Consider the following 17818-nt stretch of genomic DNA (forward strand, 5'->3'; position numbering starts at 1 on the left):
GCTGTGTCTTCAGCATCTTATTTTGCTGCAATTCGCTTTGCATTCAGCCACGTCCGTAAATCAGACCTCCTCATATCTGCGCTGCAAATGGCACCGTATATAAAGAAATAAAGGAGAATCTGAGTCCCATGTAAATAGCGGCCCTGCCCCATTGCTTTTCATGCCAAAGAAAACTAAGAATGAACTTTTGCTGCAGCAGATACAGGCGGGGAAGGATGATTTGTCTTCAGGATGAGGGGGATAATGAGGAGAGAAGACATGACTGGCACCCTCCAGGGGGAGGGGGTGAGAGGCCACTATGGGGTCACTAGGAGAGGAATAGACAGGGGGAGAGGGCTGCCCAAATCTATTAGAGCTGGGGGTGGCTCCCTGGCTCATGGCTGCCGGGCTGAGGAGATGGATCGTGTTACACCATTTGCCTGCTGTTTTCCTCCTCTCTCCTCGTCTGACTACACTGTTGTATGAGGGAAGAGACAGGACACACGCAGAAGCTCTCTGTTCCCTCAGGCTGTGCAGCTACAAGCGGGGCTCGGTGCCTCCCTAAGAGGGCGCTGCTGGCTGGGCACAGGCTCGTCACTCCCTGGCACACACGGCTCTCAGGGATAAAGTTTCTCCTCAGAAGAGCCTGTGACTGGAAGCAGCAGCAGCAGCATTGTGTGGTGAAGTTGTGTTTACTGTGAGGGGGATGGGAGTGGACGAGGGGGGAGGAGGAGGAGGAGGTGCCGGTGCAGGCAGGGGGGTGAGGGCAGTCCACTGTCTCTCTGCCATTTGATCAGACTGGATCTTTGAAGATCAGTGAGCTTACAGCCGGGCCTCTCTGGGACACTGCTGGGGACCGGGTCTATGGGATATTGGGGATGTGCATTGGATTGCAGCTGGATGGGAATCCTTCCTTTGTGGAGCAAACTTAGCTGGATACCAGGATCTGTGCCCAGGAATGGAGCAGTAGAGGGACTGGCATCTAAGTAGTTTTCTATAGGTAAGTTGCTTTGTCCTATGTGCGTCTCCTTCACTCTACCTAGAGACGCACTGGCATCTATTATGGTTTTGTTTTGTTACTGTAGATTTGCACTGCCATAGAACTAGAAATCGCACTGTATGCACTGTGTATGTGCACTGCCATAGAACCAGAGATCGCACTGTATATGTGCACTGCCCTAGAGATCGCACTGTATGCACTGTGTGTGTGCACTGCCATAGAACTAGAGATCGCACTGTATGCACTGTGAATGTGCACTGCCATAGAACTAGAGATCGCACTGTATGCACTGTGTGTGTGTGCACTGCCATAGAACCAGAGATCGCACTGTATGCGCTGTGTATGTGCACTGCCATAGAACTAGAGATCGCACTGTATATGTGCACTGCCCTAGAGATCGCACTGTATGCACTGTGTATGTGCACTGCCATAGAACCAGAGATCGCACTGTATGCACTGTGTATGTGCACTGCCGTAGAACTAGAGATCGCACTGTATGCACTGTGTATGTGCACTGCCATAGAACTAGAGATCGCACTGTATGCATTGTGGATTTGTGCTTCCATATAACTAGAGATCGCACTGTTTCACTGTGTATGTGCACTTTGCTAGAGATCGCACTGTATGCGCTATGTATGTACATTGCCCTAGAGATCGCATTGTATACATTGTGGATTTGTGCTGCCATAGAACTAGAGATCGCATAGTATGCACTGTGTATGTGCACTGTCCTAGAGATCGCACTGTATGCACTGTGTATGTGCACTGCCCTAGAGATCGCACTGTGTGCACTATGTATGTGCACCAATATAGACAGAACAAGCGATCACAGAGTACATGTGTATTATAGACCTAACTAGATGCACTACCATATAAATAAATAAATAACTAGAGATCGCATAGTATGCACTGTGTATGTGCACTGCCCTAGAGATCGCACTGTATGCACTGTGTATGTGCACTGCCCTAGAGATCGCACTGTATGCACTATGTATGTGTACTGCCCTAGAGATCGCACTGTGTGCACTATGTATGTGTACTGCCCTAGAGATCGCACTGTATGCACTATGTATGTGTACTGCCCTAGAGATCGCACTGTGTGCACTATGTATGTGTACTGCCCTAGAGATCGCACTGTATGCACTATGTATGTGTACTGCCCTAGAGATCGCACTGTGTGCACTATGTATGTGTACTGCCCTAGAGATCGCACTGTGTGCACTATGTATGTGTACTGCCCTAAACATCGCACTGTGTGCACTATGTATGTGCACTAATATAGACAGAACAAGCGATCACAGAGACCTAACTAGATGCACTACCATATAAATAAATAACTAGGGATCGCACTATATGTACTGTGTATATGTACTATGCACGGCCATATACATAACTAGAGATCGCACCATATGTTATTGTTCTATACATTGTAATAGATATAAGTAGTGAGTAGAGTGCAGGACTGGCCCTCTGTATTACTCCTATGGTCTGACTATGCGATGAATAGGAATCATGATGCAGTTGTCTCTGCTGCTATTCGTGTCTGGTGTATTAAAAGCTCCATGTATTCTGGGCTGTAACTTTGGAAGCAAGGAATGATTTAGTGCTGGGGAGGGGGCTGCTGTCTCCCCCCAGTGCTGTGGAATAGAGAGCCAGCTAGATTTCACTGTGGATATAAATTATGCATGGAAACAAATAGGTGCTATCAGTGTGCAGTGCTGGCAGAGAACACCCCAGGCTTCCCGGCTGATGTCTTGTGCTGCGTCCAAGTATCAACAGCATCAACTTTTTCCTTGTTGGATCATCTTGTGAGATGGATCTGGTGATAGGGAAAGGTTTACACATGTTATATAAAAGGCTTACTGGTTATATGAGCTTTATGCCTGGTTTTAGAGCAGTGCACCACACATTGATACCACACCTATCAGAGTCTACTGGATCATGGACTGGGCGTAGGGAAAGATTGGACAGACCTGGTGGCTGTAGGACTCGGAGTCTCAGCTCAACCTGTCTACACAGATATCCACATGTTGCATCTAAAATGTGTGTGTGTGTGTGTGTGTGTGTGTGTGTGTGTGTGTGTGTGTGTGTGTGTGTGTGTGTGTTTTAACTCTGCCCCTCCCACAAAGTAAAAAAAAGAAAGAAAAAAGTGTCCCTTTAGGGTCAGTTCACACAGAGTTTTTTTTTTACTGTGTCCAATATTCCTTGTTTTGTTGTGTTTTCCTGTTGCTTTGTTGTTGTTGTTGTTGTTATTATTATTATTACTATTTTGTATTATCCTCAGCACAGTCTGTTCAGTAATACTTTGATAATGTGTCTACAGTTCAGGACGGAGTTGTACAGTAATAAATAGAACCTTATTTTCACTAGCCCAAGGCTAGGCATTCATGTGGTTAATGTAACCATACACCTAATGAACATCCTGCAAGCCGCATTGGCTGATGACACACCAGCGGTAAACATTTACCTTGCGCCAAGGAAATTCATGGAAAGATGAATGTGTATTGTCAGTCTTATCTAATTGCGTATTTGAGGCGTCTAATTATACCGACTTAAATGAACGAGGGCACGTGACAAGCCATTGTAGAATTTGTCATATTTGGGCACCCACCTATAGGTGGTTTAGAATTCATTCAATGTATTGTAGACAGAAATTGGGAAATAAAAATAGATAGGAATCAGTTGCAGCCTTGTCTTAAATGAGATATTTTACATATGGTTCATTAAATGTATTGACGTATGTGCTACTACTCTCATCATTGTCAACCTATTTCTTGTAGCAACAAGTAACGGGCCAGAGGTTTGTCTGTTCATCTCGGAGTCAGGCTCATCTTTATACAGATCTTATCTTTAGATTACATGTCCCAACGGGATATGAATAACACAATCTCCTCAAGGCATTGTAAGGACCTTATAAATGTAATATAGAGATTGTAAAATGACAAATAGAATTTGCGTGACCTGCTGTGAATCTAATTATCACTGAATAAATTAGGACTTGTGAGGTCATGACTTATTACTCCAGAGAAAGTACATGGTAATGATGCACAGCATTGCAGGCCTGTCATCATCCTCCGCAACTCATGCTCTTATTTCAACATCATATGCCAGTTTTTAAAGGGATGCTAAAAAAAAAAAAAAAGTACATCGATTACAACTACTTTGTAGTTGAATGCAAGCTATTGTTCTCTGGAAGCAGCCACATCAGGCTAAATGTAATTTGTGATATTGGCTATTAGCTTTACGTTGATGAGATTTGGACTTTATGTATTATGGTCGCTTTAAATCTGGAAAAGCAAATGGAAAGATAATGTAGGTGTAACTGAGTAGAGCAAGATCTAATATACGAACGCCAGAAACAGATTCTAAAAAAAAATTAATAAATGAGTTTTAATCAGAGCTTAAGAAATGCCGATTCGAAAAAGTGAATTGTTTACTCCAGTTAGATGAATATTTCCTCAAGCGTACGTAATTAAAATAGTGAAGGCATTGCTCACGTCTGTTAGGAGAGATGATCTGTTTTCATACATTAGATAAGCCATTACGGTTACAGTCAGAAATCCGTGTAAGCCATTAAATTAAGTTCTTACTTACTGGCAGAATAGCTGCCAATTTCTGCTTCAGAAGAAATTGCGTTCAGGCTTTTTTTTTTCTTGTCGCTGTGAAACGTTGGAGGAAAATCATATTTTTACGGTCCAATGCCAATTCCTGGACCTGCGGGGGGGGGGGCCTGTCATGGTCTGGATTTAGTGTCATATGTACAAGACTCACACAGCTAATAATAAGGTTGTGGAAACTGGACGACTAGTCAATTGTTTCCCCTATGCTAAGTATGAAGAGCCATCAAGTGTCTGGTGTACACACAAAACATGAGGGTGCCTGTCCCTCCAAACTTTTCTGTTCCATTGCTCTTTTGTTAACTAACCCATATTAGCATTTTAACAGCGGCGCATTGAACTTCTGTCTTTCTTCTTCAACTTGGGCACAGTATGTAGATCATCCGTCATTCTGTCCTTGGCCACAACAGGCTACTGGCCCCATATCCATTCACAGCTATAGAGAAATTACCCAACTGTGAACAACACAGCTGGCTGTGGCATTCTCTTCCTTTACGCGGCGCTGCCGGCACTGTTGTGCCTAGCAACAAAAGTTAACTTAGCCATCATAAAAATTGTTTTGTTGCAGAGAAAGGACATTTAGTTGAACCGTGTTGATGCTATGATGCTCAACTAGGTCCTGAGCGGTAGGAGATGTGGTGCCACCATAGTGCGGTGTCCCAGGTTTTTAGTTGTAGACGTCTCTACTTCTAACCCCCATGATTTGGAGACATCTTAGCAAAGCTCTTGCCAATTACACAACAGCCAACCTCTCAGCGGGCCAGCTTTCAGCACTGGATTAAGTGACTTAGTCTTAGGCCATATTAAAACTTTTGAACATAGTATTTGAGGAAGAATGCTTCTTTTGTCCATGACATGTTCCTTGTCCTACCACCTGGTAATTAGTATCCTACACGAAGCCCGCACATTACCGTTCTCCGTGTGAGCCGCTGCTATGCCTGCTTGGGTTTGGGCATCATTTGTCATTTTACAACTACTGGACAATTGAAGTTTACCTACAGTTGCCATAAACTGCATGGTCAGTAGTTTATCTTCTAGATTGTTCCTGCTTGAGACGTACGCTCCATAAAATTGTAAAAAAAAAAATCCATGCCCTGCTTGCTTACCGCTTGATAAATTTGGACCATTGTTCTCTTTTGCAGTAAGAAGCTTAAGGGACCATGAAATAGTGTGTAAATGTGTTAATTCCAACATTTTTAAAGAGAAATCAATGGCAACAAGTGTTATTTTTCTGTGGTGGCTCAATAGAGTTACAGTCCTCTTGGGTATATCCATAAATACTATCATTTCACAGTTATTTCCAGGGATACTGCTGTTGGGCAAGTCAATCTGTGCAAATCAAGTCTTATTAGGTTGAACTCAATGAGTTTCTATCCCTGTTGCTTATGCAAAATTTAGTAATACAGTACATTTTCTTTTTAATAGTCTATTTCTATCAATATAAACCGACAAACTAAATGTAACACAATACACACAGAGTGAGCAGGGCTTCCAGTGTGTTGTGTGTATATATATATATATATATATATATATATATATATATATATATATATTTATATATTGGCCAAGACTGATGAATGGAGGCGATGTAATGGTCAAATGTGCTGTAGTAGGTTCAATATATATATCAGTCATACCTGCTCAGGACATGCTTTATGTATCCTTCCTAAGCTCAATCTCTCTCTCTCTCTCTCTCTCTTTCTCTTTCTCTTTCTCTTTCTCTTTCTCTTTCTCTTTCTCTTTCTCTTTCTCTTTCTCTTTCTCTTTCTCTTTCTCTTTCTCTTTCTCTTTCTCTTTCTCTTTCTCTTTCTCTTTCTCTTTCTCTTTCTCTTTCTCTTTCTCTTTCTCTTTCTCTTTCTCTTTCTCTTTCTCTTTCTCTTTCTCTCTCTTTCTTTCTTTCTTTCCTTCCTTCTTTCTCTCTCTCTTTCTCTTTCCTTCTTTCTCTCTCTCTCTCTTTCCTTCTTTCTCTCTCTCTCTCTCTTTCTTTTTCTTTCTTTCTTTCTCTCTCTCTTTTTCTTTCTTTCTTTCTTTCTTTCTCTCTCTCTCTTTCTCTCTCTATTTCTTTCTCTCTCTCTCTCTCTCTGCTCTTTCTCTCTTTTTCTCTCTCTCTCTCTTTTTCTCTCTCTCTCTCTCTTTTTTTCTCTCTCTCTCTCTTTCTCTCTCTCTCTTTTTCTCTCTCTCTCTTTCTCTCTCTCTTCCAGACACTTGTAATATGGATGCATTATGGGGTACACTATGTCAGTGTATTATGTGATGTGTCAAAATAAAATGCCTTCTATGTTTCGGTTTTTGTAGTTTTACATTTAGACATTTTCATATTCATTAGACTTTATTTATTAACTTTGTATATACTTGTTTATTGCTGTTTTTTTTCCATATAGCACAGACATCAGCTGTGTACACAGAATATACTCCTACTGCATTGATCTCTAGTATTGAAAATCTAGAATACATGCTATCGTTGCTGAGATATAAGATGGCCCTAAATCCCTTGTACTACACAAATAATAGTACCCGGCTCATATAACTGAGTCCTTTCATATGACTTGTAACTTATCTCCATAGCCACTATTTTCACTAGTCCACTGAATATATAATATGCTTTATTTCATAGCTCCAGGGCAGGGAAGTCACTTTTCAGATATCAAACTAAGTTTGGGGTTAAAAGGAGCTCCATCAGTTGCATGGCTATTGTCTCCGTGTCTAGACCACTCCCGTCATCAGCAGGGATCAGACTGTCCTGTTCTTTTATCTGAGGGCTGCGGATATTTGAGTACTCCTGTGAAGCATGACTATTTATAGGGTGGGTCCACCCGTTCTCTTATCCCGAGGCTGTATATTTTTACTAGTCCTAAACCAAAACATAAACAAACCACAAGCCTGTTTATTTCACGCCCTTGGGTGTAGAGATATATGCAGTGCCATCTGCGCCATCCAGTTTTTAGGACTTTCCTGAAAAAATGTGTACTCTGTTGATGAACTAATATAAATGAAATATCTTCTCATTTTCCTGGTGCCAGTGCTATGTCTCAAATGTTTACTGTAGCTTTTTAGTCTTCTGCATCAAGCAGGCTTGCCATCAATCTAAATGAAAACAGCACCCTGTCTGTGCCCTTATTGATGAGGCTGAATTTAAGCTGCTTAGAGGCTGGCATATTTCCACAAGAATGACCTTCATCTCAGCTCTGATTTCCTTCTATCTAATAAATATATGGTCATTGAAGGCAAAACGGACACCAACTTGTAGTCTTAGATTTATAGTAAGGAAATTGGGGACATCCATGGTGGAGATCTGCCATACAGGTGATCATTAGAGATACTAATCCTATAACAAGGCCTTGGCAAACACTGGTATGGCTGGACAGGAATACATCCGCTCCTTTTCTTCTTTCAAAACTAAAGTCTTTCAATCTATGCACTACAAATAGCTCACTTGACATGAATGACATAATAGAAATTGTTGTTGTACCTAATAAATAAGCAGAGCATGGCACTGTCCATATCTGATTGGACAGTGTCACAGCCATAGTAACCCCCCCCCCCCCCGTTGCCAGTGCACACTCCGTTGACTGTTCAGGGTGTTATTTAAATATCGGGCGCCAAATATAACGGCACCGATATCTAAATAACGGAGGGAGGTAGATTTTTTTTTTAAAGTTCCCCAGGGTTTGTGCAGCCCTCCCCATTACATGCTGCATTCAGCTGCACATGTATGGGGAGGTGAAAGGTTCTCTTTAAGAAAGTTTATGGCTTTATGAGGTTTTCTTGGGGTTCCTGACATGTTTCCTGTTTTGTTTTCTGTTTTTTACTGTTTGGATGGGAAAGGGAAGGGGCTGTATATGTATGTTATGAAGTTGCATTGTATTGTGCTGTTAACTTAACCACTTCCAACAGAGAATACCGGAAACAATAGCGCAGCATGCTGCTCTATTGTTTCCGGTAAAACCACAGACACCCCTAGGTGGAAACCCGACGGAACCAAATAAAGTCAATGAGTTCCATCTGCCTCCGATGGTGTCCATGGTGAAACGGAATCAGCGCTTCTGTTTTTTCCGTTGTTCTTCTCCTCTGAGTGGCAAATGCTGGTGTGAACCCAGCCTATCTTTGTAAATATGTTGCATTATTTAGATTTCATGGATTCTGAGTCATAGCCTATCCTATTTAGACCAGAGCTATATTCACAATTCTGCAAACTTCAGAGCTGAAATCTCCCAGCACTACTTGCTGACTCAATATGTGCACATATTATGCTTATTCTGGTACTGTAGTCTTTATACCTGAAACAGTGCAGTATTCTGATGTAGGAAAAACAGTCCCCTACTGCGTTGTTTGAACTCAGCAAAGCTATTAGAGAAGTGTCTGTCAACTATCTTGTCGACTGTTTCCAATGCCAACAAGCAGGATTGCGATGCATGTCTGGACAATAATACAGGTTGTAACTAAAGAAAAGAGCAAAATAAGTAATACAATGTATTTACAATCTTATGTGTATAAAGGCATCCTGAAAGTCCATCAATGGCAGATGTCGGGGGGAAAAAATATTGGATTTCAACATGCCCAATCTTTTGTTGGCGCTGGTCATTATCTAAAGTGTCTGACAGGGGCTTAATCGACACCCCAACTCTTCTCGTTGAATTAAACATCCATGATTCAGTTGTGTATGGCCACCTTTAGACATGTATATATCCTATAATAATCTAATCAGCCATTTAGAAAATGGTGTTGTGAGGACAGTAGATGGCTGATAGGATCTGCATCTACCTATGGGTAATGAGTGTGATCCCTATTAAAATACGCTAAATAGCTATTGTGGTCTCAGTAGCTCTGCCAAAGTGCTCAAGAAGATCTTTGCCAAATAATCCTTTTGCTACTACAGATTTTGATTAATTCATGCAGAATTACTAGATTAAGGCTAAATTCACACTGCATTTGCAGCATCCGTTTGGCTTATTCTCCAGGAAAGCTCCTCGTGCGTATGCCAAACTTATCCATAGGCCACCTATTCACCCAACGGAGGCAAAGGAGTGTCTTCTTTTTGTCCTCGATTGGGCTTGTTGGTATAATTTTTTTTGAACTATGGAATAGCGCAGTCTGCTGCGCTATTCCAGATAGAGGCATTTTGCAAACAATGTGCCGTATACATTTCTTATCATGAATGATGGATGCCATTGTATGCCTTTACAGTGGTATCCATCTTAGGCATCCATTGGAGGTATATTTTGGGAAATCCTCCAGAAGTATACATCTAATGTGCCATAAATGGTAAAGTCTGGTCGTGTACAGTAAGCGGAAGAGCCTTTTGCTTCTTTAGTTATTTTTTTTTATGTGGGTTATTAAAGAGGCTCTGTCACCAGATTTTGCAACCCCTATCTCCTATTGCAGCAGATCGGCGCTGCAATGTAGATAAGAGTAACGTTTTTTTTTAAAAACGAGCATTTTTGGCCAAGTTATGACCATTTTTGTATTTATGTAAATGAGGCTTTCTAAAGTACAACTGGGCGTGTTTAAAGTTAAAGTACAACTGGGCGTGTATTATGTGCGTACCTCGGGGCGTTTTTACTTGTTTTACTAGTTGGGCGTTGTGAATAGAAGTGTATGATGCTGACGAATCAGCATCATCCACTTCTCTTCGTTAACACCCAGCTTCTGGCAGTGCGCAGACACAGCGTGTTCTCGAGAGATCACGCTGTGACGTCACTCACTTCCTGCCCCAGGTCCTGCATCGTGTCGTACGAGCAAGGACACATCGGCACCAGAGGCTACATTTGATTCTGCAGCAGCATCGGCGTTTGCAGGTAAGTCGATGTAGCTACTTACCTGCAAACGCTGATTCTGCTGCATCAACTGTAGCCTCTGGTGCCGATGTGTCCTCGATGTGTTCTCGCTCGTCCGACACGATGCAGGACCTGGGGCAGGAAGTGAGTGACGTCACAGCGTGATCTCTCGAGAACACGCTGTGTCTGCACTGCCAGAAGCTGGGCGTTCTGAAGAGAAGTGGATGATACTTCTATACACAACGCCCAGCTAGTAAAAGAAGTAAAAACGCCCCGATGTAACGAACACAATTCACACCCAGTTGTACTTTTACTTTAAACACGCCCAGTTGTACTTTAGAAAGCCTCATTTACATAAATATAAAAATGGTCATAACTTGGCCAAAAATGCTCGTTTTTAAAAAAAAACAAAACGTTACTGTTATCTACATTGCAGCGCCGATCTGCTGCAATAGGAGATAGGGGTTGCAAAATATGGTGACAGAGCCTCTTTAAACCTAGTAACTTAGTAATGTTGTAACATTATTTTTACATCTCATTTTGATTTGACATTTTCAAAAGTCTAAATGGGAAATTCACAGCCAATTGTTAAATTCTACAATAGGAATGATAACAAATCAAGACCAAGAATCAGTCTTACGAATGTTCAGAACATTTTCTGACCGATATAAGGCTCTGTTCACACTTCGTTGGTGAACTATGTTCAGAGTATGCACTGGCAAAGCTCCTGGCGCATTCGCGAAATGTATCTATAGGGCTCTATTAACCTGGCTTATGGAAACGCCTGTCCTTTTGGCAAACCCCAGGCCGGTATGCATATCTTATATTAAACTGTATGGAATAACGCAGTTGTAACTAATTGTGTTATTACCAGAGATGCACCAATTATTCTTTCGACCACAGCTTATATTTACCACGTTTGTATAGTACAAGAAGTTGTTGATATTTTTCATGTCTCTGTAATGTGCTTGAAGTTTGCAGTGAAATGAGTTTGCTAAGTGAATTCACAGATTTTACTAAATGTGGCTACTGAAATAAGCCCATTATTGATTGGCAGTCAGTGTAAGGCCTCATGCACACAACCGCATTGGTTTTGTGGTCTGCAAAACCACGGGTCCGTTGTGGTCTGTTGGATTGAAAAAAAAAACCCTAGTTGTGCATCCGTGTGTCATCCGGACTTACAGATTCGCAACAATTCACCAGTATTGGTGAATCTGCAAATCTAAAACGACTTGTCCTGAGTTTTTGCGGTCCGGATTTGTGGCCCTGGCACTGATCCGTGTTATCACGGTCGTGTGCATGGGGCCATAGAAAAGAATGGGTCTGCAATTTATCCGCAAAAATGTGGATAAATTGCGGCCGCAAAAATACGGTCTTGTGCATGAGGCCTTAGGCTGGATTCAGACTAGCATGTTCGGTCTGTAAAGCATAGAACGTATTTCGGCCGCAAGTCCCGGGCCGAACGCACTGCAGGGAGCCGGGCTCTTAGCATCATAGTTATGTACGACGCTAGGAGTCCCTGCCTCTCCGTGGAACTACTGTCCCGTACTGAAAACAGGATTACAGTACGGGACAGTTGTCCCGCAGCGAGGCAGGGACTCCTAGCGTCGTACATAACTATGATGCTAGGAGCCCGGCTCCCTGCACTGTGTTCGGCCCGGGACTTGCGGCCGAAATACGTTCCGTCCTTTACGGACTGAACATGCTCGTGTGAACCCAGCCTTACTGTCAATTAAATTGTAGCATTTCATTAATATCTTCTCTAATCATGGCTGTGTAGTGTTGATGTAAGGTGGAACTTGCTGAGTCGTTGGGGGCAATTAATATTAAGACTGGCATTTCATTCACCAGTCTCAATCTAAAGAAAATTGGAGTAAGATGCGCTTTATTAAGAGGCGCACACCTCTTAATAAATTAGGCACATCTCTAGCCGTCCATGTGTCAGAAGGCCAAATGTACTTCAGCTATGAGTTAGGGTAGATATGTGCTATAATTTACAGCAGTGATCTGTAGTCATTTCTTTTTTTAAATGGTGAAGGCGGCAAAAAAATAAAAAAAAGCTGCAAATATTTTGCTTAAAGAGCAAATGTTTGTGCAAATTGAGCGTTTTCTACGGCAGAAGACAGACATAGAGGGCTTCATAAATTACCCCATTGTCTGCAGTTATGATCTACCCTTTTTTTTGACAATTTTCAACTCTCTGGCCTATATTAGACATTCTGACAAAAAACATGGCCTAAAGACAAAAGGGAGAAAGATCCACGGTCATTCTGGATTTCTATAGAATGACCGAGTACAGCACCTGTCCAATAGAGCGTACATTCTGATTTTCCACTTCAGGTACACCCAATAAGGCTGTTTCAATAACCTCCCTTATGTTGCAGATCGATCCACTAAGATTTGTCAGAGTTTTTGAAAATTGAAACAACTTAAGATGAGCTGTGGTTGTGTCGAAAGATAATTCCCTACACACGACAGACCTGAATCCATTCATGGAAACCACACTCAGCCTCTTCTACACTGCGATGTTAATAGAATGTGATAGAATGTAATAAATATCAGTGAAATATAATAATTTCTGGTATATATCTATAAATGTTGTTTTGAATTGTGGAAAGAAACCAGAGGGAATATGGGGAAACATATGAGGCCTTATTCACACGAACGGTTCTCAAATTGACCGTAAAAAACTTCAGTTTTTCACGGCCGATTTGCACCCGTACGGGAGCCAAGTTCACAGATCCCTCATAGACTTGAGTCTATTGAAGGATTCGTGAAAACGGACACAAATTGGACACGTCCTATTTTTTCACGGGCCGTTCACATGGTGCGTTTAAAAAAACGGCCGTGTGAATAGCACCATACAAGTGCATTGATTTTAATGCAGCCGTGTGATGGCGTTAAGAAACCTCCGTCACACGGCCGATTATCCCGTTCGCGTGAATAAGCCCTAAGGCTCTGTTAGCACTTGCGTTATGGCTTTATGTCAGGGTTTCCGGTATTTTTGATAGTAAGAATAGCACATTCTGGAACACTATTCTTGCCGTCAAAAGTACCGCAGCCACAACCACTCAATGTTGTTCGTCGAGGTACATATTTAAAAACGAGTGCCGCATCACTGTCATGGTACCGTTATAAATGGAAGCCATAGCGCTAGTGTGAACAATAACTTTACGTGTTCAGATGTTGGGCAAAATTTGGCATTTTAGAGCCCAAACGGGTGAATTCATAAAATACTTAATGGGCTGGTCAAATCACACTGGTATAAAACGAGTTACCCTACATACATTCTCTCATTAGAAATGTTGCTATTTTATGAAGCTGGATAATTTCCGATGGACATAGATGCACAGATAATATCTAGATGTCATCGATAATGATGGATCACAGTTAGAGATTCCTCACAAATTTAATTCAATTTTAATTTCCCCAAAGCTTCTGATTCTTCAAATTCCCAAACTTTTGGGATTCGCGGCACAGGAGTCATAAAAAAATGGCGATCACCGGCCGCTATTTTACAGAATTTAAAAAGTATCACATAATCTGGGGCTTCCCCATAATGCCTTGCAAGCAGCCTTCTCAAAATTCACTGTGGTTATCCCTTCCTCTACCATTTATGTTGCTGTCACATTACTAATCCTGTCTCGGCGTTAAAGAGCTTGAAAGGGGTTGGATACAGTTCTAGAAGACATCACAGAGTCCGACATCAGTTTTCAGGGAAAACGGGGAACTTTTGATTAACATCGGATTTATTTGAACCGAATCGAATGGGTCCGCCGAATTGACGTGATCAGACCTGAAACAAATTTTGGGAAATTTGCTCGGTGCATGTGATATTCCGCCTAATAAATTTCTGTTCAAATAGTCTGAACATTTTTTAACATGCTTGAAATTAAAATTCATATTAACAGAAATCGGCCAAAATACTGGGTAAAACAGATGATACAACCTCAAGTGACTTACATATGACAAGGAGTACAAGGGCGTCAGCATTTCTACAAAATAAAGTGCTTCATTCTTCAAATCTCTATTTGCTTATTTTGCAAAAAAACAACTCAAATTAATATTCAGTACATTAACTCTTACAAGTGCGAATAGAGATAAAAGAAGATCACATTACAGAAATCAAAGAAGCGAGAAATTAGCGACCCCTAGTGGAGTATTTTTCAAACTTGAATAAGCCTCTTATTTGGAATCCAAACGTCGCATGTGTAGGATCTTGTAAAAAATAAAGTACTTAATTTTGGAGAAATGCTGACACCCTTGTACTCCTTGCCAAAGTTTTGCATGGGTATGAGTGAACCCTATGGGACGGACTGGTACATATTCTCCATACATAACCTGTTGAAGATGATCCGGTGTGCTGTTCTCACTCCACCCGTTTTTTTTTCAAGTGTCTTCTATATGTGATCATCACTTCATTAATATAGAATATGAAATTGAGAGAAATTGGGAAGTATACATTTTTAAAGGACGAGGACTAACATTCTGTTAAAAAAATGGAAAATAATACCAATACTGTAAGTAAATTTACAGGTGGGGTAAACAGTATATATCACTGATCATAGAGAGTAGTAATGATGCTAGGTTAGTCTCCTATAGATCATTCCATATATCAAAGTAGAGAGAAATGGTATTAAAGTTTCGGTACTTTTTATATTTAGTTTCAGTGAAAATAAAACATTCCTTTCTCCTTATAACCTTCTACTCCTTTATCATGGCACTGTTCATGCCACCACTTTGCCAACTGTATTGCCACATTATTTCTAGTCCTGTGCTGCCACCCTTTGCTCACTTTTATCAACCTTCTTAGTTTTTATAAATGTGGTCCTCACATTTAATACATTTCTCCAATTCTCTCATGCCTTCTAAATCTAATGTTACTTAGGTTATACAAAGAAGGGGACATTTAGTATTTTTATGCTAATGGTCATAAATCTTAAGATGACGGGGTACCCAACTTGTACTTGGAAGGCATTGGGCCGGTTACTGACAACGTTATCTTTATATAACTAAGTACCTTACCACTGTTTGCCTACATTCTGATGTTTCTACTGGTCATTTCTATATATTTATACTCTATCTAGCATGTAAGGCGCTGTGCACATCTGCCTACGTCAATGAAGTTGTTTTGCGTCCAACAGACCCCATTGACTTATAATGTGCCCTCTAGGGTTCCTCGGAGGTTTCCGCCATTTTACTGGAAAAAATAGGACTGTATGTTGCACTATTATTTCCATCAGATGTGACGGAATCGGCTATGAAGGCTCAGAATTGAGCCTCCAACTCAGATGTAAACAGAGCCTAAGTAAACTTTTGCAGGTTATTATTCACATGGGTCTTGGGTTGTTATATTTTAGGACTACAAAAGGTATTAAAATGTTTAAGTCTCAGTATAAGCTGTGGAAAGATTTTTTTAGAATTATTTTTATTTCCTATGTGTTGACTGGCAGTTTGCAATGGGGAAAACAAATGCCTTCATTATTATTATAATCGAGGCAAAGTTTCATTTTAACTATATTCACGGGAGATACAAAAGTGTATTTCATATGTAAATAAGGCCCCTATGATCACAGCGTTGACTCATCATTGCACCATTTGTATTTGCTTCATCCAATGTTAGAAAGGATCGGGTTAAATTTGAGGTTTTCTCACTGATGAGTAACCCAGACTAATTGAATTTTGAGAATACACATGGCTTTATATAGCTGCGTTATTCTCAGATCAGATTCGTTTTATATTCATGAATGATGTACATGTGAAGCCTTTGGTGGGAAGGTGGGCACTTAGGTGGCACTTGGATATTTGGGTTCTCATTTGTTGAAAATGAACCTTTTCAAGAGTTCAGCAGCTCAATAGAACAATAGCTTTATATATATCTGATGAGCATATTGCTGAACATAAAGGACAACCAACCAGTTGCTGTTCACATTCAGCTATAGTTATATATATATACGTTCTTTGGCACTTTTATCAATGTTGATTCCGGCACTGGTTTTGGCACTATGTAGAAATTGTCATTGATAAAATCACGTCTGCTACAAAAGTTATACAGCTCATGACGAAGGACTCTAATGGCATAGAATATAATGTTATAAAGAAGTGTAGATTCACATATAAAAGGCCCCCGTGTAGCCGTGTGCACGGTCCGTGATTACTGGCACGGACGGCTGCGGACTGTCACCCGCGTTTGCAGGCCATGCTCCCATTATAAAGTATAGGAGCACGGTCTCTAAATTCAAAAAATAGGACACGTCCTATTTTTTGAAGGTCATTTCTACAGCCTGGACACCTTCCCGTAAATATACGAGAATGTGTCCGTGGGTCATAGAAAATTAATGGATCAGTATTTTGATCTTTAATTACAGATCCGTAATTGCAGATCAATATAACGGTCGTGTGCATGGGGCCGGAGGTAGTGCTGCATGAAGCAGTACCATTACTGTATCCGGAAAAAAAATTTTTTTTTCCTAGAACTGCTTCTACGTAAAACTAGGTTGCAGATTGCACATGTGCAATCCATGTCCAAAAAATTAATAAATCCTCTACTATACAATATAGGGTTTTCAGCAACATTGTGTAAATGGGATTTTATGAGATGATGTTCGCTACTCTGCTACATACTATGCCATATGTGGGTTAAATATAAACTTGTCACCACAACCCTCAATCAATCTGTACATTAAATACTAGAATGGAAACCAGTTTCTCAAACCTTGTCCTGATTCCTAAGTCCTGCTGGATATGCCCCCACTGTGAATAGGCCATACTCCTATTATAACTGTGCATTTCCCTTTGTGTTTAACATTACGGTAGTTGCGTAGTCCATTCTATGAGTAGCATTTAAAGTAAAATAACTAAAAAAAACAAAAGATTCCGTAGAGTATATAATGTTTTTTTATCGAGATGAAAAGTTGTCCCAAATGTCATTTTTATGGTTAAACTTATTGGCTTGACATTGGTCCTGTTAAAGTGTTATTCATTTCCAGCACTGGATGCATCGGTTCAGCTTTCTGATCTCTGCTAACAAATGCCTTTGGAATTCTTTAAATATTCCTTTTATGCTACAAGCCTGTATTGATTATTGAAACTGAGCCAGGGGTGTTGTACGCTGGCAGTAGTATATGGTGCGTGGCGATTCTCATCAAATACATTTTCATAGCCGTTTGTTCTGGGTTTATCCACTGCTTGTTTGTACATCTGATGGGTGCTCCGCCATAACATTGCATAGATCAGCTCTGTCATAAAAGGCTGTGAAGTGTTATCCCCACCGGATACACAGTGAAATCACCACTTTTTGTGCTTTAAATAAAACCATGAAAGTGTTTTATCTTCAAGAAATAGTTAGATGTCTCAATAGTTTAAGAGGTACCCCAAACAAGTCTTAAAGAAACTGCCATGGAAATTGGTTTTGCATTGAAGTTGTTGTCTGGTTTCATTAAAGGGAA

General features: G+C 40.8%; 1 protein-coding gene across 3 annotated transcripts in view; it reads left to right on the forward strand.

Annotated features, from left to right (window-relative positions):
- Positions 1-741: 741 nt before the first annotated feature.
- Positions 742-17818, forward strand: part of SEMA6D (semaphorin 6D) — a 78071-nt gene continuing 60994 nt past the window's right edge. For all 3 annotated transcript variants that reach the window (XM_075858012.1, XM_075858013.1, XM_075858014.1), the window contains exon 1: positions 742-979. The gene's annotated coding sequence lies outside the window, so the exon portion shown is untranslated. The remainder of the gene's footprint in view (positions 980-17818) is intronic.

The sequence above is a fragment of the Rhinoderma darwinii genome, chromosome 3 (genome assembly GCF_050947455.1).
Source record: "Rhinoderma darwinii isolate aRhiDar2 chromosome 3, aRhiDar2.hap1, whole genome shotgun sequence".
Taxonomy (NCBI): Eukaryota; Metazoa; Chordata; class Amphibia; order Anura; family Rhinodermatidae; genus Rhinoderma; species Rhinoderma darwinii.